The sequence below is a fragment of the Sarcophilus harrisii genome, chromosome 1, assembly GCF_902635505.1.
Source record: "Sarcophilus harrisii chromosome 1, mSarHar1.11, whole genome shotgun sequence".
Classification (NCBI taxonomy): domain Eukaryota; kingdom Metazoa; phylum Chordata; class Mammalia; order Dasyuromorphia; family Dasyuridae; genus Sarcophilus; species Sarcophilus harrisii.
This window is the reverse complement of record NC_045426.1, coordinates 377,311,090-377,337,891: the sequence shown is the minus strand read 5'-3', so window position 1 is coordinate 377,337,891 and position 26,802 is coordinate 377,311,090.

The window sequence follows — 26,802 nt, the reverse complement described above, 5'->3', positions numbered from 1 at the left end:
CATATATAGTTTGATTTGATATTCAGCACAAAGCCCCAGTTGCCACAAATCATCTTGTCATGATACAGTACATAACCCCAAAGTATAACCCACAAAGGTAAAGCCCACTAGTCTTTTCTCATTAACATATTATAATGGATTTATTGATAGATAATTGACATCTTGGACATCAGAGAACTTGACCTCTGAAGAATTTAGCTATTGAGCAGGCTAATATGATTATGTTGCTATGCAGTGTTGGGCAGTAAGAATGGGTAGGTAGTTATTCTTGTATTCTGGGTAGTTATTGGGTACAACATCAGGAAGATGAAGTTCCAACAGATATGGTCCTTAGGATAGATAGATACCTAGGCAAGAGTTTCAAAGGAAGAAAAGGAACCAAAAAAAAAAAAAAAAAGAAATATGGTGGAGGATAGCTTTGAGAGAAATTACTTATTTATTTCTCAGTTTTGTATGTCTTATTCAGGGTCCAGATCTACTAGCAAGGCAGAATTATTACATTTCTGTATTTTGAGAATTATCTCCATAGTCCAGGTGAGAGCTCTTATGAGAGGAAAGTAGTTTAGTTTTTCTGAATCCACTTAGCCACATAACCTGAACGCAGTTAGTACCTTCACTAAGCTGTAGTTATTGTGGGAATTGTGATATAGTAGGGTGAGGCTCAGGATGGGAGTGAGGTGACTTACTATATTTTTATGCACATTAAGATATACTGCATCAGACTCTATAGCTAAAGGATCTGACACCTAAAATGGAAACTATGTGTATCAGGAAGGTGAAAGGGAGAAGAATCTTTTTGCTTGTATTATTTTCTTTTTCTTCTTTTTTGTGTCTTGGTCTCCTTCTAATATAATTCTAATAATAATGTAGAAATTATCTTACCTGGAACAAAAACTGTTTTATTGATAGAATGGAAGTGGGGAGTGTCTGTGGCACAGAGGACAATCAGTCTTTTTGAAGGTTTATTGATATGGAAAGTAGCTTGTCATGTAGCACATACAATCACTTCAGGTTGCAGAAGAATGTGAGATTGAGAAGACATCACCATTGGGATAGAACTCTAGTGATGGTGGGCAGGAGTTAGCTGTATGCTGCCACATGTGTAAACAGAAGATCTGCAGATGGCAGTCACATCAAGAAACAAGTCTACCCAATTGGGAGAAAACACTCTCTCTCAAGTCATGGCATCCTGGGTTAACCTGTAAATCCCCATACCCTTGTTATAATGCTGATTCTAATTATCTAAAATGAAGTAATTAAATTCAGTGGTTTTTGAATATCCTTTCCAGATTTAATGATGATTTATATCATAACTTTTTGACTTTGTGACTGTACCATTGACTCTTAGACTGAGACTATATAATGGGGGATTAGTTAAGAGATTTTTTTTGAAAATAAAAAGTACATTACCTTGTTAATTGTTCTTTGTAAAGCTACTCAATTTATAGTTGTTTATTAAGTATCTATTATACACAGGGCACCATTATAGATTATGTAATATGAGGGATGCAAAATTATATAAAATAGTGTCCCTGAAATTTATTTTTAACTATGCAAGGGATAGTAAGATGGGGACCTATAAGAAAGCAGGAAAAACAACAACAAAATGATTTGTGAGACATGATAAATGGGTGATACAAAAAATTGTAAGAGTTTAGGGGAAGAAAGATCAGATTATTAGGGAAGGAAGAGTAAAAAAAAGGATTTGAACTGATCCTAGAAAGATCAACAGAATACAGACTATTTTGTTCATAAATTGTCTATTTTGTTATTCAGCAGACAATATCGTAGTTCAACTTTCTACAGATCTCTCCAAAGTCCCAATTCTCCCATTGCTAAGAACTCTCCAAAGACCATCTCTTCTTTGAGATGTCTTGGCTCCCGTAAGCACTGCCTTGTGTTACAATCTGTCCTTTTTCAACTCATTTAGAGTGAGGAAGCTCCTTGGGGCAAGAACTCTGTTGGTATTCAGCACAGCTCAGAGTAGACTCTGTGGGGCTGGGTACATTTGTGGCACTTCACAAAGAACAAAAAATAAGGATCAGGTCACCTTAGCTAATTCATCTAATTGTTTCCATTAATAATTAATTTTAATTTTGTTTAATTAAAGTTATAAAGTGGGCTGAGCTGAAGAAGCAATTGGATTGGTTTATACCAGAATTGGCTCTCTAATGCAGATACCTGAGGTGTTCAGCTATCTCCTGACAACTCGAATCCCCAAATGTGCTGTCCCTTACTAAGTTTCTTAAGCAATGTTATTAAGCAATGCATAATTTTGAGAAAATGGTGGCGACTTTAACATGAAAAGTGAAAAGATAAAAATATATCAAATAAGCAATGAAAAAGTAAAAAGAAATCTCACTTTCCATATATAGATTCATATTTTTATTGATTTTCCAAATTCCTAACTCTAAAGTGAATTAGTTGCATCAAAGTCAGATCACAAATAATTAAAAATATTTTATATTGATTGTCTTTTAAATGGAACACATGCACATATGTATATTTATTAATATCCAATATAAAAAATAACTTTTCCCCATATTTTTCCCCCATAACTTTTCCCATATGATAAGATATACAATTGTATCATAAAGATGAGATAATAATAATAATATGCAGTAAAAGAAAAAGAAAAAAATGATAAAAAAGAAAGAGGAGAAGGACAAGGAGGAGAAAAAGAATAGCAGCATCATGGAATTTTGCATTGAAAGGATTTTTAGGTTATCTAGTCCAATGTTTCAATCTCAAATGGAAATGGGATGCCAAACTTATGTAAGGATCCCTGAAGATCACATATTGACCTAGAAATGTTGGCATTATCTATATTCTATTGCATTTTTATTTATTTTCTTAAATATTTCCTAATTTCATTTTCCTTTGGTTCAGGTTGAAATGGAGTGTATTGATGAAGTATTGCAGACTTTGGTCTGTGAGTCCCAAATTTATAACTATGATGTAATCCAATTGCTCATTTTTTTTTCTTTTTCTTTTTTGCTGAGGCAATTGGGGTTAAGTGACTTGCCCAGGATCACACAGCTAGTAACCGCTGATTTTAAAGATAAAATTACTGAAACTTGGCAAAATTAAGTACATAGTGCAAGACAATATAGATGACAAGCATCAAGTAGATTTTAAAATAACTAAGGTTTTGAAAGTATTTTCACCTCTTATTTTATTTTTTACATTCTCCCAAGAGTCTTCTTTATTGGAATTGAGAATTATCATTTCAGTAGAACTGAGAAAAGGTATGTTTAACTAACTTTAGCAGTGACATGTAGGATCAGTGCTATCAATACAAGTATCCCTTATATTGGTGGCTTTACCTCTGTGGATGTTCCTTGGGTCACTACTTCAAATGATCTCATCTGAGTTGTTTTCTCCAAGGTGGGTTTCCTCATCCATGCTTACAGTTAACACTGGTTTGTAGAACATGGAGTAAGAATATTCTTTCCCTATACCTATCTGCCCCTTATACATACTCAAAATCAAAGATCTGGACCTAGAAAGAGCTATCTAGTTAACCCTACCATTTTACAGATGAGGAAATAAAGGGTTAGGAATAGAAGAAAATACAAATCCAAGGACACAAACATAGTAAGCAGTGGTGGATTTGTACTATTGTCCTGTGATTTTACAGTGCTCTCTTCTTTTGTAATTTTAGAAACTTCTTTTCTTTAGAAACTTCAGTTTATGTCTATGTGTATTTTTCACCAAACAGTGCCTTTCTCCATTCCAAACAATCTCAATATTTCCACTTCTATATAATGGTAGAGGGATCCCTGTCATTTCCCAGAGATACGTGTTTGGAAATTTATAAGACTTTCATAAAATGAAACCACCTCTAAAAATCTCTAAGTGACTCAGTGGATGAAGTGCTGAGCCTAGTCAGGAAGAACTGAGTTCAGATTTTGCCTTATGCTTACTAGCTTTATGATCCGGAGGAAATAATTTAAACTTCTTTCTGTCTCAGTTTCTTCAAATTGAGTTTATAATGGTACCAAACTCCCAGGTTTGTTATGAGGATCAAATGAGATAACATTTGTAAAAAGCATTTAAAAAAATGGGTGACTGATAGTAGGAGCTTAATTAATGCTTGTCTCTTTCTTATTTCACATTTGTAATTGATAATTCTATAATAACCAACAGTAGATATAAAATTTTACAATGTAAGTAACATCTATGTGATTGTGGTCTGATCTTGCTTCTTAAAACAGCTGGAGGTGGAGAGGGCAGGGGTTTGCAAGGGGCTAAACTTCTCTTTGATTTGAAATTCAGTGATTTTCAAGCTCTGGCCTTTAAAGGAAGCCAAAAAATAATAATAAAACAATAGGGCCATAACAGCTGTTTGACTGTCAGAGTTTCTAAACTTTGGACAGCAAGGCCCTTTTCAAAAGCTCGCCAGCTCTCTGCTGATTTCCCGGTAGACTTGATCTTAATCACAAGCCTGATTTGGCACAGTAGGTTCTGGATAAAGAGCAAATCTGAAGCAAAGTATTAAAGAAGTAGCAAACAGTACAAGACATCTGAAAAACTCCACCTTTGGTATCCTTTGGATTCATTGAATATTTTAACTCTTTCATTGTGGAATTTGAGTGTTGCTCTTTGATTCTATTTCCTGATGATGAGATTTGGGATTGACCATAGTCTACCAAAAACTCAATGAATTTATAAATATGTATTAAGAGGAAAAAGAGTAGCTTGGAGATTGCCCTTAGAGACATGAAGATATAGATTCAAATCCTGTCTCTAAGGAATACTTGCTTTATGTCCAGGATAAGTCACTTATGGGAAGATAGATGGTGGAGTATAGCACGTTGGCCCGGGATCAGAAGCACATGAGTTAAATTTGTCCTAAGATACAAGTTATGTGATTCTGGGCAAGTCACTTAACCCTAATTGCATCATTTTCCTCACCTAAGTGAGCTAGAAAAGGAAATGGGAACAACTCAAGTATTTTTGCTGAGAAAACCTCAAATGGAGTCACAGAGACTTGAACATGACTGAAATGACTCAACAGCAAAAACGACAACAAAGTCACTTAACTTTTCATTGCCTTGGGCATCTCTCTAAGATAACAGTTTTATTCATTCATTCATTTATGTATGTATTTATTTATTCATTTATTGTCTCAGGACTGTTTTATACTCTTTAAAATTACTGAGGAGACCTAAAATTTATTATAAAGCTGAGGTCATCAAAACCATTTGATGCTGACTTAGAAATAGAGTAGTGGATCACTGGAATAGGTTAGATTCACAGGACACAATAGTCAATGACTACAGTAATCTAGTGTTTGATAAAATCAAAGACAAGTTTCTGCGATCAGAATTCACTGTTTGACAAAAATTTCTGGGGAAACTAAAAATAGTAAGGCAGAAACTAGGCTCTGACTAACATCCTAACACCTAACATCCTAAACCAAGATAAGGTAAAAATGGATTCATGATTTAGACATAAAAAGGATAATAAGCAAATTAGGAAACCAATGAATAAGTCTACGTCTCAGATCTTTAAAGAAGGGAAGAATTTATGGCCAAAGAAGAGCTGATTATTCTGAAATGCGAAATAGATAATTTTGTTTATATTAAATTAAAAACTTTTTGCACAAACAAAACCAATGTAGCTAAGATTAGAAGGGAAGTAAAAAGCAGGGAAAAATTACAGTCAGTGCTTCTGATTAAGGGCTCATTTCTAAAATATGTAGAGAACTGACTCAAATTTGTAGGAATACAAGCTATTCTCCAATTGATAAATGGTGAAAGTATATGAACAGATGATTTTCAGATGAAGAAATTAATGTCAATTATAGTCATATGAAAAAATGCTTTAAAGCATGATTGATTAGAGAAATTAAAATTAAGATAACTTTGAGATACCACTTCATACCCATTAGATTGGCTAAGATAACAAGAAGGATAATGATAAATGTTGGAGGGTATGTGGGAAAACTGAAACACTAATGCATTGTAGTTGAAATCGTGAAATGATCCAACCATTATGAAGAGCAATTTAAAACTATGGCCAAAGGGCAATCAAACTGTACATATCCTATGATCCAGCAATCTGAGGTTGTATGCCAAAAAATAATGAGAGAAAAGCATCCACAAGTGCAGAAATGTTTGTAGCAGTCTTTTTTGAAGTAGAAAGAAACTAGAAATTGAGTGGATGCCCATCAATTTGGGAATAGAATAAGTTATGGTATATGAATATAATGGAATATTATTATATAAGTAATGATGAGCAAGCTGGTTTCAGAAAAGTCTGGAAAGACAAATGAACTGATGCTGAATGAAATGAGCAGAGCCAAGAGAATATTATATATACCTCTGTGTGTGTGTGTGTGTGTGTGTGTAAATTGTGCTTAAAGTGCTATTTTTGCTGGTCATTGTGGTATAGCCAAAAACCACATGACATAATATGTTCCACAAGCATTTTAGCACAATGGAGAAAGAGAGAGAGCACAGGCTCTAAAGACCAAGGACATGAATTTGAATCTTGCCTTTGACATCGTTTGAAATTCATTTAACTGACCTAGGTATATTTCCTCATTTGTAAACTGAGGAGAATAAAGTATAGGGTCTCTGTATTGCTGTCCACTTCTAAATCTATGATCCTCAAAAAGAGGGAAAAGCACCCACATGTACAAAAATGTTTGTAGCAGCCCTTTTTGTGGTGGCAAGGAACTGGAAATTGAGTAGATGCCTATCGATTAAGGAATGGAATAAATTATGGTATATGAATTTAATGGAATATTATTGTTTTCTGAGAAATGGAAACCTGGCTGATTTCCGAAAAGCCTAGAAAGACTTGAACTGATGCTTTGTGAAGTGAGCAGAGCCAAGAGAACATTGAACACAGTAACAAAGAGATTACATGATGATAAAGTGTGATGGACTTGGCTATTTCTAACAATGAGGCAATTCAAGGCAATTCCTATAGACTTGTGATGGGAAGTGCCATCCACATCCAGAGAGAGAATTATGGAGATTGAATATGGATCAGAGCATAATGTTTTCACCTTTTAGTGTTTGTTTGCTTTATTTTTTTTTCCTTTCTGGTGGATTTTTTCCCTTTTGATCTGATTTTTCTTGCACAATGTGATACGTATGGAAAATGTTTAAAAGAATTGCACATTTTTAATCTATCAGATTGTTTGCTGTTTGGGGTAGGAAGGAGGTGAGGGAAGGTGAAAAATTTGGAATATAAAGTTTTACAAAAATGTATGTTGAAAAGTATATATACATATGTTTGGAAACATATGATACTATTTAAAAATTTATGATTAGGAGTAGCTAGGTGGTGCAGTAGACAGAGCACCAGTCCTGAAGTCAGGAAGACTTGAATTCAAATCTGGATTCAGACACTTAACACTTCCTACTTGTGTGAAGCACATGTCACTTAACACCTATTGCCTCAGCAATATATGTGTGTGTGTGTGTGTGTGTGTGTGTGTGTGTATGTGTGTGTGTATGATTCTACATGCTTATTTTAAGCAAATAACATGAATTAATTGTGTTGGACTCATTTTATATTTTAGAAATTAAGAGAATAGAGATCTGTTTAGACAGGAATAGCCAGGCAAAGTTTCATGAAGAAATATGATATGAGTCATACTTCAAAGGATGAAGAGTTTAGAATAGTAAAGGAGAAATATAGTATTTGGGGGTTAATGAGGAGCAATGGGCAGAATGATTCTGGATTTAATTGTCAGAAAGTGGAACTTGCTACATTATCAAGTAGAAACAGGTGATTAGAACAGTACAGATTAGGATGGGAGGAAGAAGTTATATTCATGTAAATATAGATAAATTATGAAAAATTATGGAGATGAATGTCTAGATTAGTATAGTCACAATTCAAAGGCACAATTTGTTTTTGAGATTGTTATTTTTTTTCATACATTTGCACAAAAGCAATATTAAATGTACTTGGTTAAAGTTGTAACTAAAAAAAAATCTATTGTACATCATTACGTGGTTATTTTAGTAAAACTAAGTGCAAATAGAATCAGAGATTTATAATTAAAAGGGATCGTTAAATAATCATTGAGCCCAACCCCTTATTCTTCTGAGGTAGAGTTTAAATGACTTGCTCAGGGACATACAAGAAAAAGCTCTCTGAAGTGGGGCTTAAATACAATTTCTCAAGGTTCCTCCATGCTACCTATTTTACCATACCTCTATAATTTGATTCTACAAATGTGTATTAAGCACCTAATGTACACAGGGAACTGTGAAAGAATGCTAATAAAAATATGTGCTGAACTAAAGGGATTCCAATTTGCCAAAGGATTTTCATTTTATCCTAGACAAAGAGAAGGTCTAAGTATTTAGGAGGTCATAAAGATAGAAACTCTAATGTTTTTAACCATCTTCCTTAGGGAGATATTTCCTGGGTCTATACTTCTAGCCTTTATTTCTGACAAGAGCTATATTTGGTCCTGTTTAATCAACTTCTTTTGGATATCTTGAACTGTATCTCTGGAGGCATATCAAAATAAGATGCCTAAAATATATTTCATTGTCTGTCCCAAACCCCTATGTACTCACCTCCTCCTCACTTCCCCCAAAACCAAGAAAACCTTTCCCACTTTCCAAATTTCTTATTACTGATGACAGTTCCAACACACTGTCATCCCAGTAACCTAGGCTTAAAAATCTGGAATCAAGTCTGGTTGCTAGTACATTCACAATATATTTCATTTATGTACCCTTCTCTCTACCCACAGAACCACCAATAACTTTAGTTTAGACTTATCACCAATCTCTTGCATAGACTATTGCAATAGCCTTTTAATTAGTCTCACTGACTCGTATCTCCTCTTCCCACCTCAAATTTTGCTCTACTCAGCTGGCAAGGTGATTTTCCTAAAACATGTATTTGATAATACTTCCTTAATCAAAAAATTCCAATAGTTACTTATTATTTCCAGGATCAAATAAATAAATGCTCCCTCTTTCCTTTATAGTGCATTACCACCTTGCCTTTCTTATTTTTGGTATTACAATCTACTCCCTTTCACCTATGCTATAATCCAATTATATTGGCACACATGCTATTACTCACTTACTCTATTTTATTTCCTGACTGTGCATTTGTAGAGGCAAATCTGTGTATCAGGAATGTTTTCCATCCTCATCTCCAACTTATAACTTCCTTGTCTTTTTTATTATTTAGCTCAAAACCTAGCCCCTGTAGGAATCTTTTCCTGATTCCCAGTCCCTTTTCCCTAAAACTACCTTTCAACTATGTTATACATATCTTAAATGTATAATTATTTAATACCATTTTTTCTCTCCCATTAGACTTTGAAATATTTGAGAGCAGAAATCACACAGCGACATGTTTGTTGACTGAATGAATAATTTAAGAAATATTGTACTTCAATGAGTATTTGTTAGGGGAAAATATACATACATAGATATATGCATACATGCATACGTACGTATATATGTATATATATACATATGATTTCCACTCCAGCAGCATTAGAATACTTGAACATCTAAACCTATGAAGCCTTCCCTGTTAGGGGGGGCTGTGTTACTTTAAGCTCTCTTGGGTATTATTGTGAAGCAGCCACCTAGAGAAATAATATGGAGCAATGGAAAATGACTAGAACTTGGAATCAAAATTATTTGAATAAAGTTCCAAATTTGTCTTCTATTGATTAGGTAACCCTGGCAAAGATACGGAGCCTATAGAACCTTTAGTTCACTTATTTGAAAAGTGGGATAATTATACCTTTTTCAAAAAGTTGTTAGAAGAAAAATCCTTTGTGAAATATAATGCACTATCTAAATTATTACTGTACAAATGATTACTTTGGGAACCAGAGATATGAGGGGTGATACAATCCCTTTCTTTAAACTAGAATAACATAATTGAAGTTATGCTCTGCATTGCTCTGACTGTTTTTCAGTCTTTACCTTTCTATAAAGAAGCATTCACTCCATTCAAGACCATTCAATTCAATCTAGAAGAGTCAGTGATAGCTCAAGATCTTTCAATACATGGATATCTGAAAAATGAGAAATCTATGCTGGGTTAATTAGATCACGGTGTTTTCCTTTGTCAGATATGAAAAGATGGAGCAGGAGTTCTTAACCAAAAGTCCATGATTTTTCATTTTTATTTATTATTTCAATGTGATTGGTTTCCTTTGTAATTCCCTGTAATTTATTTTACATATTTGTGAACATTAGTCTGAGAAGGGTTCTATAGGTTTTGTGCTGTTATTTAGTGACTTTTAGTTATATCTGATTCTTTGACCCCCCTCTTTGGGGGTTTTCTTGACAAAGATACTAAAATAGTTGTCATTTTCAGTTCATTTTATAGATTAGAAAACTAAGGCAAAAAGGGCCAAGTGACTTACTCAGGGTCACATAGATCTTACATATTTGTGGCTAGATTTGAATTTAGATCTTGCTGACTTCAAGGTTGACACTCTAATTACTATGCCTCCAAACTATCCACATTATAGACTATATCAGTTAGCAAAAGGGGTCCATGATACAAAAAACGTTAAGAAGTCCTGCTTTAGAGAATTTCTGTGAGCTTTTACTGACCCCAAAAAGATGAATATAACTATAAAATACTTTTAGTTTCAAAAAACCAGATTAAATATTATTAGTTGTTGGGATAGTACCAAATCTCCAACTAGAATATTAAATTACAGTTCTATATTTTTTATTCTTTGAGTTTTAAGTACTAGGCAAGTGACATTTCTGTTAAATTGTAAATATTTTTCAAAACTGTTAATAGATATTGACTAACTGAGATACAACTACACATCTCTCACATTGGCTAAGATGACAGGAAAAGACAAGGATGAATGTTGGAGGGGATGTGGGAAAAGTGGGACACTAATACATTGTTGGTGGAGTTGTGAACAGATTCAGCCATTCTGGAGAGCAATTTGGAACTTCGTTCAAAAAGTTATCAAACTGTGCATATTCTTTGACCCAGTAGGGTTTTTATTAGCCCTATATCCCAAAGAGATCTTAAAGAGAGGAAAGGGACCCACATGTGCAAAAATGTTTCTGGCAATCCTTTTTGTAGTGGTAAGAAACTGGAAACTGAGTGGATGTCCATCAATTGGAGAATTGCTGAATAAGTTATGGTATATGAATTTATAAATATTATTGTTCTGTAAGAAATGATCAGGAGGATGATTTTAGAGAGACTTGGAGAGACTTACATAAACTGATGCTAAGTGAATCCAGGAGATAATACAACATCAATATTATATGATGATCAATTCTATTGAATATGACTCTTTCCAACAGTGAGATGATTGTTGCCAATTCCAATGATCTTGTGATAAAAAGAGCCATCTACACCCAGATAGAAGACTGTAGTAACTGAATATGGAACACAACATAACATCCTCACTCTTTTTGTTGTTGCTCATTTGCATTTTGTTTTCTTACTCATTTACTTTCTTTCTTTTTTTTTTTTTTTTTGATCTGATTACTCTTGTTCAGCTAGAGAACTGTATAAATATGTTTATACATATTGGATTTAATATATTTTTTTAAACATATTTAACATATATTGAATTGCTTGCCATATAGGGGAGGGAGATGGAGAGGAGGAGAAAATCAGAAATACAAGGCTATGCAAGGGTCAATGTTGTCAAATTATCTATGCATATGTTTTGAAAATAAAAAGCTTTATTAAAATAGTTATTGACTAGTAATCAACAAGCATTAATTATTTAATAAAATTCATTAAATGGTCATGTAGGAAAGACCTAAGGAATACATTTTTTTTTATGTTTTGATTAGATTTGGAAGAATAGAAAGTGACCAGTACTTGTGAGCTACCCTAGAAGGGAAATCATAGTGAGGAGGATGTAGGCAAAGAGGGCTTTAAAAATAAATTTAGCTTATTTTCAATTCAGGAAAGAAAACAAACATTTCCATAAAAGTACAATAAAAAGATGTTTGCACATGAAACTGCAAATCTACCATGTAAAACTTGCTAATTTTTCCAAGTATACAATCAAGTTATCAAGTAAATTATCTTTTTTTCACCTTTTTTTTCCTTCCTCCCATTCCCACTACTCTAGAGATGGCTATCATTAGACAAAACACACACACACACACACACACACACACACGCAAGTATATATGTACACATAGGCGTGTGTGTGTGTGTGTGTTGCTTTTCTATACATACTTCTATTTATCAATTCTTTCTCTGGATACAGATAGTATTTTCTTCATATATCCTTTATTTTTAATGCATATATTTATAATAATCAGAATGATTCTTAAAATAATATTGTTGTTACTATATGCAATGTTCTATTGATTCTACTGATTTCACACCTCATCATTTCATGCAAATTATTCCATACCTCTCTAAGATCAATGAGGTTATCATTTCTTATAGCACAGCAATATTCTGTCACAACCATACACAACTTTTTTCACCATTTACTAGTTGATGGAGATCCCTGAAATTTCCATTTCTTTACCACCCCAAAGAGAGCTATTATAAAGATCCCATTCACATTCAAAATTATAATTACTATTTATGAATTTCCATGTTATTTTAATTTACTATTTTCTTTCTCAGTTTCTTTTTTTTTACTCTATCCATGTTAGCTTATCTTCTCCCCTTACCCCATCATCCAAGCTATATACTCCTCTAAAAGTCCCACATTCTATTTCCCATTTTCTCACTTCTGTATGTGTTCAGACTTCTATACCCTTCCAGATGAATACATTGTTTGCTCTTCATTTCAGATAAGACTAAGGTTCCAAAATTACCAGCCCTTCATCCTTATCTGCTTCCTCAATATTAGTTCTTCCCTTCATCCCCAATTTTTATAATATAATTACTCCCTTTAGCTTTTTCATACCCAATTTTATTTTATTTTTTTTAGAATCATTCAATCTTATACAATTCAGTCCCAATCTTTATTTTAAACTACTTTAATAATCCTGACAGTTTTATGGTTACTGATAACATTTTCATGAATAGATATGCGTGTGTTTGTATATAAAATGCACTTTAGCTTTAATGAGTGTCCTATAATTAGCCTTTAATATTTTTCTTCTTTTTGGATCTTTTAATATATTTGCTGGTGAGTTCTTTTTTTTTTTTTTTTTTGTTTTGTTACAAATACCTGAAATTCTTTTAATTCCTCAAATAACCATTTTTTCTTTTGTAGAAAATTCAGGATGATACTTGACTTTGTTGAGTACATTATTCTCGGATGAAATCTCAATTCTCTTGCTTCTTAAAATATAATGTTCAAGATCAGAGTCTTTTAAAGTAGAAGCAATATATCTTGTGAACTCTTGACTGTATTTCTTCAGTATTTTTTTCTTTTTGTTTACAAGATTTTCTTCTTAATGTGGGGGTTTTGAAAATTGACTATGATAATCTTACAAGTTTTCTTACTGCGATCTCTTTCAGGTGGTGAGCAATAGATATTTTTTTCCTATTTTTCTCTTTTTTCCTATTTCTCTTCCTCTAGAATCTCAGGTCAATTTTCCTTAATAATTTCTCATAATATTGTATTCAGCTTATTTTTTATCATAGCTTTGTGGTAGCCCAACAATTTTATATTGCAGTTTTTTTCTCTAATAAGATGTTTCAGATTATCTTCTACTTTGATTATTTTTTGGCGATTTATAACATCATTTAATTCTTCTTGCCCAATTTTGGTTCTTGAGGACTTATTTTCTTTCATTAGATTTTGGACTTCTTGTTCCAATTGGTTAACATTTTTTCACAATTTTCTTGGATTGTTTTTATTTTTCCCTTAATTTTTCTTTAATCTTTTTTATTTGATTTTTGAATTCCTTTGAACAAAAGAGTTAATCCAAGAACTCTTTTGGGGCTTGTTACTCTTTGGAATAGGAGGAGTGGCTTTTTTAAACTTCACTATCTTTCTCTGAATATGAACCTAGATCTTTTATAAAAAAATATACCTATGGCTAGGTTATTTTTCTTTGATTGCTCATTTTTTATTTTAATTTTGTTTTATTTTATTTTTAGTAACTTATTATAAATCAGATTTTAATGCTGAATTGTGGGTAATTTTGCCCTAGGTTTTAGTTCCTCCTTGTTTTTATTGTTTATTTGTTTGTTTTTTTATTCCATCCAGGGACTCAACCTCAGGAATTTCTCTCCTTCCCTGAGTTACAATTAGCACCCCCAGCCATGACGTCCTAAAAAATGTTCTTGCTCCCTGAGGTATCATACTTGCTCACTCCTCCTCATCCACAGCCACAGCTAGGCCTAGCTTCCAGAAACAGCAGGGGAGTGGGGGTTCCATCTTTTCAGCCATCTGCTGTTCCTAAGATGAAAATTTCTGAGACTGTGAAGGGAAAGTTGAAGTGAAATTTCTCTAGGCCTAGTTCTTTTTCAAACAGAGCTGCTCTCTTTTTATTGATTCAGTAGAGTTGGCCTATAGATGTATATACTTTGCTCACACCAAACCTCAGCTCCTGGAGGTTCTCTCCAGTTTTCTTAGGAAAAAAAAAAAAAACATTTGCTTTATCAATTTATTTTTTGCTGTCCTATGTGCATTTAATGGCCATTTTCTGTCTGTTTATGGAAGAAATCTGAAGAATCTAGAAATTTCTGACCTACTCTTCCCTAAATCCTCTACAAAACTTGGGTTTAATGTGACTTTTGGAGGAACCTTGGAAATACAAATAGATACAGATGACCTTGAAAAGGGCTGAAAGGGACATGGTATAGAGTTTCTACTTTACAAAGGATTTCTAGTCATATGACCAAATCTTTGAAAATGTTCTTACTTTGACCAGTTTTACATGTGATGGATTTTCATATGTGTATGTTTGTGTGTGTGTGTGTGTGTGTGTGTGTGTGTGTGTGCTGGGGGAGTAAGGGTGGGAGATAGATAATTCAATTTTGAGCTAGAATTATTAGTAGGAAATGTTGCTGATAGCTGTATTCTTCCTTTTTGTCTTTTCTCTCAAGACTTCTTTGCTCCAAGTCTATATTTCTTCTAGCTCCTTTGCTGCTAATTCTCTTGTAAACACTTGTAGATACTGCAAATTCCCTCCACCATCAATGCCTTTCCATACATTGATTAGCCAATGTATACATACTTAACTCTTTTAATCTCCCTCATAAGTAAATTCCTCTAGCCTCTTAATCATACACACACTGCTCTTCTCTGAATCCCCTCCAATTTGTTGACATCTTTCTGGCACAGATGTGCCCATAGCCATATGCCTTTGGCACTCATTCTTCTTGGCTATCCACCAGAAAATAGAATTTGGCTGACTTCAGATAAGAGAGTAAGACATATTCATTTGATTTAGCTTTTGATTATGTTCACTCCTTGGGATGATGGTTGATCACTGGCAATAGGGTGATCTACTCATTGTGATTTAGGGCAGGGAGATGGTAGGGGAGGTATTTGTTAAGGGAGGTACTTGTCAAGAGTACCTATTGTTAATAGTCTTCCTGAGAACTGTTTTGGTTTAAGAACACAAGATGCCAGGTACTTGAGGAAAGAAAAAAACATCTTTTAGATATGTTCCCTTTGAGTCTGTTTATTTTCGTTTCTTAGTCTAAATTTCATTGAATAATTTCATTTCCCTATAATTACAAAATCTCCGAGCTTGCTTTTTACATTTCTTTAGGGTGAGGAGACAGTAGTTTACATTATATGGAGAAAAGTATTTGAATACTAATGCAGAAGGTTAAAGTTGTTTATAATCATAATTTTAGAAGAGACCACAGAGGTCTTTGAGATTAGTCCCAACAATTTAAAGCTTAGGAAATAAGTTACTAAAGAAGTTAAATGCTTTCTTAGCTTCATAAAGATAGTAAGTGTTTAAAGACAAAGTTGAACTCAAGACTCTCTTATCCCAGATCCAGAACTCTTGTCTACTCTCTTATGCTGTTATTTTGAGGGACCTAAGTTGAAATCTTGCCTTTCTCACTTATTACTTTTGTGATAATGGAAAAGTTATTTACCATTTCTGGTTTTCAGTTACCTTAAATGTAAATAAAGTATTTTGGACTATTTGAGCTCTAATTTCTATGACTGGTTTAGTTTCCTGGCCATATGATTTAATATGAAGAATCAAGAGATAAACTGATATTTTTTTATGACGTATCCTTTGCCAAATGCTCCAAAATGCTTAGCATATAGTTGGCCTCCAAGACAATAGGCATCTTTCAACTTACTTATTGCATATGGACTACAAGAAACTTCATGTGCACAGTATAGGCAAATAGGCAAGACTTTTTCAAATAGAGGTAGAAAAATAGAAAAAGTAGAAATCCATTTACTCAATAGAATAAAATATCTCCTTTAAAGCTTTCCTCTGTTACAGTATCCCTTATGAATGTCAATAGTATACAAGCTATCTTGCAGCAACAGATTTTTTTTGTCTAATAGCTTTCTGATTATTAATATAAAGTAAAACACAGATTTAAAAAAAAACTTAGGCATGCCAGAGCTGTTTACCACTGCCATGGATGAAATCGAGGGCAGAGACTAAGTGAAAGAGGGAATTCTGTTGGTTGATGAGATATTACACCTTACTGGAACCTTGCCTTATGGTAGACAGTAATTTGCTGCCTGCATCAAACCTCAAATAGACTATAGGTTCTGCTAATGAGTATCACAATCACTAAATGTTTTGTCCACATGGTGAAACAAAAATGCCAAAGCAAAAACAGGAGAATGAAAAATAGCTTTTGTCCAATTTATTCCATATATTTATATAAACAGTATATTATAATATTAAGGAAAAAGGTCCATTGTCTCTTTCCTTTGACTCAAAAGTAAAAGAATCTGGGTTCAGATCCTACCGCTTATGCTTACTATCCATGTGACTTTTAGCAAATCACTCATCTTGGATCACAGATTCTTCACTGGTGAAACGAGAGGGTTAGGTTAGATAGTCTCTCAGATGTTTTCCAACTCTAAATCAACTATTCTTCTATCCTAAGAAACTCCATTTGAATAATATCTCAATGTCATTCAAAGCAAGAAATAACTTCTCTGAGTGTCTTCCTATCCCATAACCTTCTCCCTCATCTGCCCCCACTTCTATTCATGCTGAACTTGCCTTTCTTGTACTCACCACAAGAGAAATAAATAAGATATTTTTCATCAAACTAAACAGGGGAAAATGAAATTTTTGGCAACCAGACAAATGCCAAGAAAATATTCTGACAAAACTAAAACTGGGTGCTTAAGTTTCCTTCCCCCCCTATAATTTGTTTGAGGATTCTTATATGTTTATGTTAATCTCTGTGATTTCTCCGAATTTAAATCCTACTGATCTGACTATAAACTATAGGTAGTGATTATTTGCCATGATAGGGTGGACCTAACATATAATTTTTTTTTCTGAGACAATTGGGGTTAAGTGACTTGCCCAGATTCACACAGCTAGGAAGTGTTAAGTGTCTGAGGGTAGATGGGATGGTGCTCTATCTACTATGCCACCTAGCTGCCCCACATATCCTTCTTTCTATCTGGAACAGACACCACAAATGTAAAACAGAGTAGGAATTGAGTGTGGCAATTTGTCTTTAGGATATATGCCATTGACTAACATCTTATATTCTATACCAAGATAAGATTGGATTGGGTTTATGGTTTAGACATAAAGAGAGTTAATATAATAAATTAAGAGAAAAGGGATAGTCTCTCTCTCAGATGTGTGGAGAAAGTAGCAATTTATGGCCAAAGAAGAACTAGAAAACATAATGAAATGCAAAATTGATTATATTAAAATAAAAAGGTTTTGTACAAATAAAACCAATGCAGCCAAGCTTAGAAGGGAGGCAGAAAACTGGGAAAATTTTTTTTATATCCAAGGATTCTGATAAAAGCCTCATTTCTAAAATGTATAGATAATAGATTCAAATATATAAGAATACACGCTATTCTTCAACTGATAAATGGTCAAAGGATATGAACAGACAACTTTCAGATGAAGAATTTAAAACCATTTCTAGCCATATGAAAAAATGCTCTAAATCACTATTGAATAGAGAAATGCAAATTAAGATAATTCTGGGGTACCAATACACACCTCTTAGATTGGCTAAGATTACAGGAAAAGATAATAATAAATGTTGGAGGGCGTGTGGGGAAACTAGTACATGAATACATTGTAAACTGATCCAACCATTTTGGGGAGCAATTTGGAACTATGCCCAAAAAGCTATCAAACTTGTGCATATTGATTCAGTAATATCTCTACTGGGCCTGAATCCCAAAGAGATCATAAAAAAGGGAAAGGACCCACATGTGCAAAAATGTTTGTAGCAGCCCTTTTTGTATTGGCAAAAAATTGGAAACTGAATGGATGCCCATCAATTGGTGAATGGCTGAATAAGATGTTATATGAATGTTATGGAATATTATTATTCTATAAGAATGATCATCAGGATGATGTCAGAAAGGCCTGGAGAGACTTACATGAATTGGTGCTAAGTGAATTGAATAGAATCAAAAGAACATTGTACAGAGCAGTAACAAGATTATGTGATGATCAACTCTGATGGATGTGGCTCTTTTCAATAATGCAGTGATTCAGGCCAATTCCATCGATTTGTGATAGAGAGAGCCATCTGCATCCACAAAGAGGGCTATGGAGACTGAATGTGGATAACAACATGATATTTCCACCTTTTGTTGTTGTTGTTTGTTTTTCTCATTTTTTTCCCTTTTTGATCTGATTTTCTTGTGAACATGATAAATGTGAAAATACATATAGAAAAATTGTACATGTTAAAATATATTGGTTTACTTGCCGTCTAAGGGAGGGAGACTGGAAGGTGGAAAGGAGAAAAATTCGGAACACAAGGATTTGCAAGGGTAAATGCTGAAAATTATATTTGCATATGTTTTGAAAATAAAAAAGTTATTATAAAAAAAGAGAGACTCAAAATTTCTCTTTGAAGCAAAGTTCTCTTTAAAAAACAACAAATTGTTCTTTTAGATATCATATGACTGTGTCACAGAATCCTAATATCTCTAAAGAACAGAAATATATCATAACTGAAAGAAAATGTTTAATCAGTGTTTAATGTGGACAGACTTCAATATGTTTTAAGCAAGTTATGAGAAATGGCATAATGCATACACAGGAGAAAAATGCACAGCTACGTATTGTATTTCATACAAATCAGATATTTATTAAATTCTTGCTTATTATTAAGATAAAAAAGTGGTTTGGTCATGTTGCAAGAGCAAGGGAAAATTCATGCATATGCAGGCGGAAGGATACAAAGAAGATCTTTTGAGTTTCTGGTGGAATCCCAGTGGTAAACAATAACAGGCATGAAAATTACAAAGAAATGGCAGGCATGACTAGGTTGTGATCTAGATGACTTTAAGGGAGTACACTGATTGATCAGGTCTTGGATCCTTTGGAATATTAGACTATTGAAAAACACTGAATTTATACTAATTGTTTTATTTATGTATTTTCTTAATTAACAGCATTGGGACTAAAGACTGTGTAATGACAAACCCCACATATTGCAAAGTGTGCCCAGATAATGGAGGGTCATTAATATCTTCATGTTAAAATTATAACATGTCATCTGTGACCTTAGAGAATGCTGATTATATCAGAATGTTGTATCTGATAATAACTTTGGGAAATCATGTTGTTTTTATTCCTTTGGGGAATATTTCCTTTAATATTCAGTCACCTTGCTCTTTGTCCCAGACCTCACCAGCTACAATGACTGAAAATGGGAATCACTACTTATTTCCCATTTTGTGTTCACATTTGAAATTGTTGATCTACCATTCCTCTATTAGATCACAATATAGAAGTGACAGGGCTATGTTGAAATATACTTTGATGTCAAAAAAGTATAAGAGATTAGAAAAATATCACTTAACTGACAATGTTTTTACTTTCTTAACTGGTTAGTACCATTTAAGAACAATTGTGCTTACTTAAATTCTTTTCCATGATTACACACAACATCACATAAGGTTATTTGTCAGTTATTAGCATCTTATCCTAATACAATATAGTGAACTTTTTTCCAAACATCTTACCCGATTTTGAATCAATAGTTCCATTGTCATACTTTTACACTATTTCCCAAATGTCTATATCTTCTCTTTTTGGTTTTCTGGTTAAAAACCAATCTCAAAAACATTTTAGTAATTCTGTCATTTTAAGATTCTTGTAATAAAATTAATAATTTAAATTAGTTGGCATCAAAAGCTAGAAATCCTTAAGGCACGTTAATAGAAATATAAAGTGATACCCACACTGCATCATGGACTGATTATTACTCCACAGCAGGATTGGGCAAATTCGCCAAATTATTGAAAAAAGAATGACTCCAAATAAAAAGTAAGCACAAAATTCACATGTAAAAAGGTTTTTACTTTACCCTAGAGTATAATAAATGTCAGATCTGTAACTAGAGATGATAGAGTCCAAGGGAATAAAAAACCTTCAGTTAACTATTATCCTTATCTAGAAAATTACACAGAATTTAAATCTGGAAAGGATCTTAAAAACAGTACAATCTAATTCTGTCTTTGTACAGATGAGAAAACTGAGGCTCAGAAGAGTGAATTGACTTTGCAAAAGTTACATAGCAAATTTGTGACAGTTTGGCCTTAGAAGCCTGATCTTTCCATGAACAAATATAAGGGAACTAGATTTATATTATGAATCTCCAGAAAGTGAACTATTTAATTTATAAATTTCATTTCTTTGAGCAAGTAATTTATCCACTTAGCTTATTTCCTCATGTGCTAAATGTACGTAAGAAGACTTTTACTATTTATCACAAAGTATTATTATAAGAATTAAATTAGAAAATGGAGGTGAAGGTGCTTTGTAACTAAATAATTAATATGACATAAATATAAGCTATAATAAATATTTTAATAAAATTAATAATCATTAAGATGCATGGAAAAATGTTCACAATTTCAGGGGATTCCAGGTTCAAGTTACATCTGTGATGTATACAATATTACCTGTGTAATGATGGGCAAGTCACTGAACCTCTCAGTGTGTTAATATGATAATTATAATCTTTATATTTCTTTTTGATTTTTAAAATAGCTTTTTATTTACAAGTTATATGCATGGGTAATTTTACGGCATTGACAATTGCCAAACCTTTTGTTCTAATTTTTCCCCTCCTTCCCTTCCCTCCCCTAGATGGCAGGATGACCAATACGTGTTAAATATATTAGAGTATAAATTAAATACAAAATAAGTATACATGTCCATACAGTTATTTTGCTGTACAAAAAGAATCGGACACTGTACAATTAGCCTGTGAAGGAAATCAAAAATGCAGGCAGGCAAAAATATAGGGATTGGGAATTCAATATAATGATTCTCAGTCATCTCCCAGAGTTCTTTTGCTGGGTGTAGCTGGTTCAGTTCATTACTGCTCTATTGGAACTGATTTGTTTCATCTCATTGCTGAAGATGGCCAGGTCCATCAGAATTGGTCATCATATAGTATTGTTGTTGAAGTATATAATGATCTTCTGGTCCTGCTCATTTCACTCAGCATCAGTTCATGTAAGTCTCTCCAGGTCTTTCTGAAATCCTCCTGCTGGTCATTTCTTACAGAACAATAATATTCCATAATATTCATATACCACAATTTATTCAGCCATTCTCCAATTGATGGGCATCTACTCAAGTTTCTAGTTTCTGGCCACTACAAAAAGGGCTGCCACAAGCATTCTTGCACATACAGGTCCCTTTCCCTTCTTTAATATAATCTTTATATTAATGCTTTAGTTAAAATTATAAGACTCTCTTACATGAAATCACTTTGGATAAGTGTTCTTAATGTCCATCAAGGATAGAGGCAAAGATAGACAAGATTATACTTTGCCACTCTGTGTCAGGCAATTAATTGTGTCAGCTTTTGAATGGGTAAAAAGCCTGACTAACTGGTGCAATTAAGAACTCACTCAATTGTTCTGGATAGCAACTTAGAAGTATGCCTAAAGGGCTAAAAAAAACTGTGTATGCCTTTTGAACTATCAGTATCACTGCTGGATCTGAATCCTAATGGAATTTTTTTAAATGGTTAAAAAAATAAATAGTTAATTTATTTGCAATAAATAAATGTATTACATATATGCTGAAAAAGTTGTGGTATATAATTGTTATGGAATATTATCAAGCTATAAGAAATGACCAGTAAGCTGATTTCAGGAAAAAAAAAAACTGGAAACACTTACATGAACTGATGCAAAGTGAAGTGAATATAACCAGGAGAACATTGTACACAGTAATAGCCATATTGTTCCATTATCAGCTGGGAAGGACTATTCTCAGCAGTACAATGATGCATGACAATTCCAAAGGACTCATGATGGGAAATGCTATCCACCTCCAGAGAAAGCCTTGCTGACACCTTATAAAGGTAAGTAGTTGATCAAAGACTGAATAGTGACTTTGCAGGATTGGTATAGAGGTGATAACACTATGTGAAGAATTTATACTACATGTTTCTTCATTGAACTACATGGACCAACTCTATGAGCTTTTTTGCTTACTGTGAAGGTAGGACAGCTAATCTATGGTATAGAAGTTGGCTTATTATAATACAGAAGCAAAGGTATGTATTTTGGAAAGAAAGAGAAAAAGGAAGTTGTAGAAAAACTTCAAAATATGGCTACCTAGATAGCTTTAGCTATGTGTATATTTTTTGCATTTTTTTCTTCTATTTTATTATGTGCAGATGAGGGGGAGGAAATCAAGTATATTGATCTTGTGCTCCAAGCTGACTCAAGTCTTAGGCTCAGAGTGTGCCTAAAAGTTCCAAAAGACTGTGTTATGATGACTGAAACTGTGATACAAGATCAGGTATTTTGTAACCATACAATTCAATATAAGCATAAACTGTAATTTTTATTATATCACTTTCTACTCTTTTCTAATATCATGAACATGCCTACATCATAGATGTTGGACCCTCACAGTCAGAAATCTGGAAAGGATATCAAAGATGCAAGATGAAAGAACTAGAACTTAGTAATTGATTGAGTTTATCTTCATCATCTATGAGCAGGGATGATCTATGGCCTCGGACACTAGGAAATTTGTGATGAGATTGACAAAAATAGGGAAGTCAGGATAGGAACCTAGTTTTATCAAAAAAAGTCCTTATTCTAATAATAACCCTATCTGTGAATATTTGCAAAGCAAATAATCTATCTGAAACTCAGTCACATAATTTGTAAAATGAGTTTTGTACTCTCTAATATCCCTTCCTGTTCTAGATATGTATGCTTCTTTATTAAGCAAAAGAAAATATTAAATTTGAAGGTAACAACTTCTGACTTCATGGGTCACACAGCCTGGATGTGTCAGAGGCAGGATATGAATTTAGCTTCACGGACCATTTTTTATTCTTTATGCCATACTGCTTTCTATTTTGATCTAATTAATTTATCTATCATCTATTAATAAATGTATCTATTTATCTATGTATATACCCACCTACCTATCTATGTACATATATTTTTTAAATCTGGAATCCAAAACCTTGTAAGTATTATAATTGGCTACTGTCTGAATAGAATTTGTTCAAAATAAATTACATGCAATGCTTAATTAGTTAATAGCAGAATTTTAGCTAAGTTGTCTTGACAAGTCTGTAGAACCTGTCACTTTCATAAACTGTCTCAGTAAAAGACTTTTGTAGAAATTATTTTCAGGAAGCATTTATTTTCTTTATATAGCACAGAACATTATGAAAAATATAAACAAAATATTTTTAATCTACATTGAAAAAAAGCTGAATTGAAGCTTTATGTGATCCTTAGACTGTGAAGCAGCTTGTGAAGAACAGTCAAATAACCACCATGATCTTCATTTAATACAATCTGGCTATAACCTATTTTTCTTGAATTATCTCACAATTTCATTTTATAGAGAGCATGGCATAGTAGAAAGAAGTTTATTCTTGGAATCAGCAAGAAGTGTGTTCAAGTCCCACTTTTTAACACATATTGACTGTGAGACCCTTGGTAAGTCACTTAAGAGCTCAGTTACCTTGGCCAACTTTCTAAAACAGTGAGTTGTTGAGAGTCATTGTTCATGGGTAGGAGTTCCCTCTCCATATATCAAAAGTTCCATATATCAGAAAATTACACTTTTTGTGGGATAATCATAAACATATCCTTTTCTTTTCCACTTTTGTATCTTTGCTTATGCTGTTTTCTAGGCCTTGAATACCCACTCACTCAGACTCTTTGTATTGAATCTGCAACAAACCTGTAAAATTCAAGTTAAATGAAATCCCTTTTATGAATCTTATCTTGATTCTGAAAATCCATGACGATATATCATCTGTTCTCATAACTCTTTGTTAAATATACCACTCATTCATTCAAGTGTATCATGGATATATGTAAAGATGTAAATTCACCCAATTTTGTAATTGGAATTTTCAATTTCCACCCATTCATTATTGAATTTCACATAGTTTTTGTCCTCCTAGGTGGCTATTTAAAGTCTTATGGGGTACATTCTATGAATCAAATAATAAATCTCTTGTCTATTAGCTTTGCTACATAACATGCTCATTATACCTGCTTTGAGAACATTCTCTTTGTCATGATATTCTAGTGGTGAAAAGTATATAAGGAACCAAGTGCAATAATTTGTACCTGCAAAAGTAGCCATTTAAATTTACCTGAGGAGGATTTATACATTTTTTCCCTTTGATGTACACTGGTAAGCACTAATCTGTTATCTTCTGAGATAGTCCATTACACCTTTTTCATTACTTTAATTGTTAGGAAGGTTTTCCTCCCATTGAATCTAAATCTGAATCTTTTAAAAAATGTTTCCACCATTGTTCCTAGTCCTGGTATTTGATATCAAGAAAAATAAATATCTTTTTCTTCCATTTCTTAGGTCTTTAAATTCTGAATGATAACTATCCTGTTCCCCCTAAATCTTTTATCTTCCAGAATGATTTCTCCTAATTTCTTTAATCAACCTTCATTTCATAGGTATTTGAATTTTCTTCATCTAGGTTACCCCAACGTTTATTCTCCCTAGCTTATGCTTTCTAAAATGTGTTCTCCAGAATAAAAACAACCTCATCTGTCTAGAACAGGGCATTAATATAACTTATCTTAACTTGGTCACTGTCTTCCTTAAGCTAGCCAAAAACTGAATTAGATTTTTTTTTGTTAGTCATGTATCATTAACTTATTCTGAACTGGAAGTACACTAAAAATCTCATCTTTTTAATAAACTTATTAGCTAATAATTGTAATGCCTGGTATCTGTTTTTTACTTAAAGGATATCAAGACAACTTATCTTAATTATATCACTTAATTCTCACAACAGCTTGGTTAAATGGATAGTATAGGTCTTTCTTTACATTTTATAGAGAAGGAAACTGAGGCCTAGACAGATAAATAGCTTGTCAACAGTCAAGCATAGGATTCATACAAAGATTTCATTTAATTTCACTCCAGTACTCTTTCCACTACTTCATATTGTTTCTATCTAAATTTACCTCCCAATATTGTACTTAAGAAGTTAATTGCTTTGAACTCACATGAAAGACTCTGCATTTATCACTATTAAATTTCTTCTTATTAGATTTTATCCAATGCTCTAGCCCAGTGGTATCAAATTCAAATAGAAATGAGAATTACTAAATAATACATAAGGCTCCCTTTGGCAGCATATTGACTTATAAAACCACATATTAATATTATCTGTCTTTCATTGTATTTTTATTTATTTTGTTAAATATTTTCCAATTACATTTTAATCTGGTTCAGAGCACACAGGGAGTGGTAGAGGTCATACTGTCCCACAAGCCTATTGAAATTATTTTATTTTTATTCCTCTTGCCCCTTCACTCTGCCATCTAGTAAACTAGTAATCTGTCTATCCTTTCTTTCTTTGTTTCTTTGTTTCTTTGTTTCTTTGTTTCTTTGTTTCTTTCTTTCTTTCTTTCTTTCTTTCTTTCTTTCTTTCACATCTTCAGGCTGTCATCTATTCCCTTATTTTAGGCAATGGCAAAAAAAAACCCTAAATATATTTAAGCAGAAAAAAAATTCTAAACTTCTTCATTAAACAATTTTTCCTAAGTTAAAATTGACCATTCTTTCAAAGATCTTTTAGTCCAGACACTCACAAGATGTAAGTTTATATATCTCTGTGATTATTTGGCTCAAATATCTCCATCTTTCCCATATCAACAGCAGACACATGATGTCAAGAGTTTGGTTAAAATCTGAGTAAACTGTAATTATATCATTTCTCTGATCTAACTCTGGCATAACCTGTTCCTCTACAAAATATTCCCTTTCCTAGATTTGTGTGTTTTCATTAGCAGTCCTCTATGTTTAGATTTCTCTTCTTCCTCATCTCTAGATGGGCAGATGGGAAATATTAGGAAGGGCAAATAAACATGATGTGGCAATTTATTGGATATGGAGAATAATACAGAGTGAGAAGTGGAAAATGACACTTAGGTGGTAAACCTAGGTAACTTGAAGAATAATGGTCCCCATACACCAAGATAACACTCAAAATGAGTTCATGACCTAGGCATAAAGAATGAGATTATAAATAAATTACAGGAACACAGGATAGTTTACCTCTTAGACTTGTGGAAGAGGAAGGAATTTATGACCAAAGAAGAACTAGAGATCATTACTGATCACAAAATAGAAAATTTCAAATATACCAAAATGAAAAGTTTTTGTACAAACAAAACTAATGCAGACAAGATTAGAAGGGAAGCAATAAACTGGGAAAATATTTTTACAGTCAAAGGTTCTGATA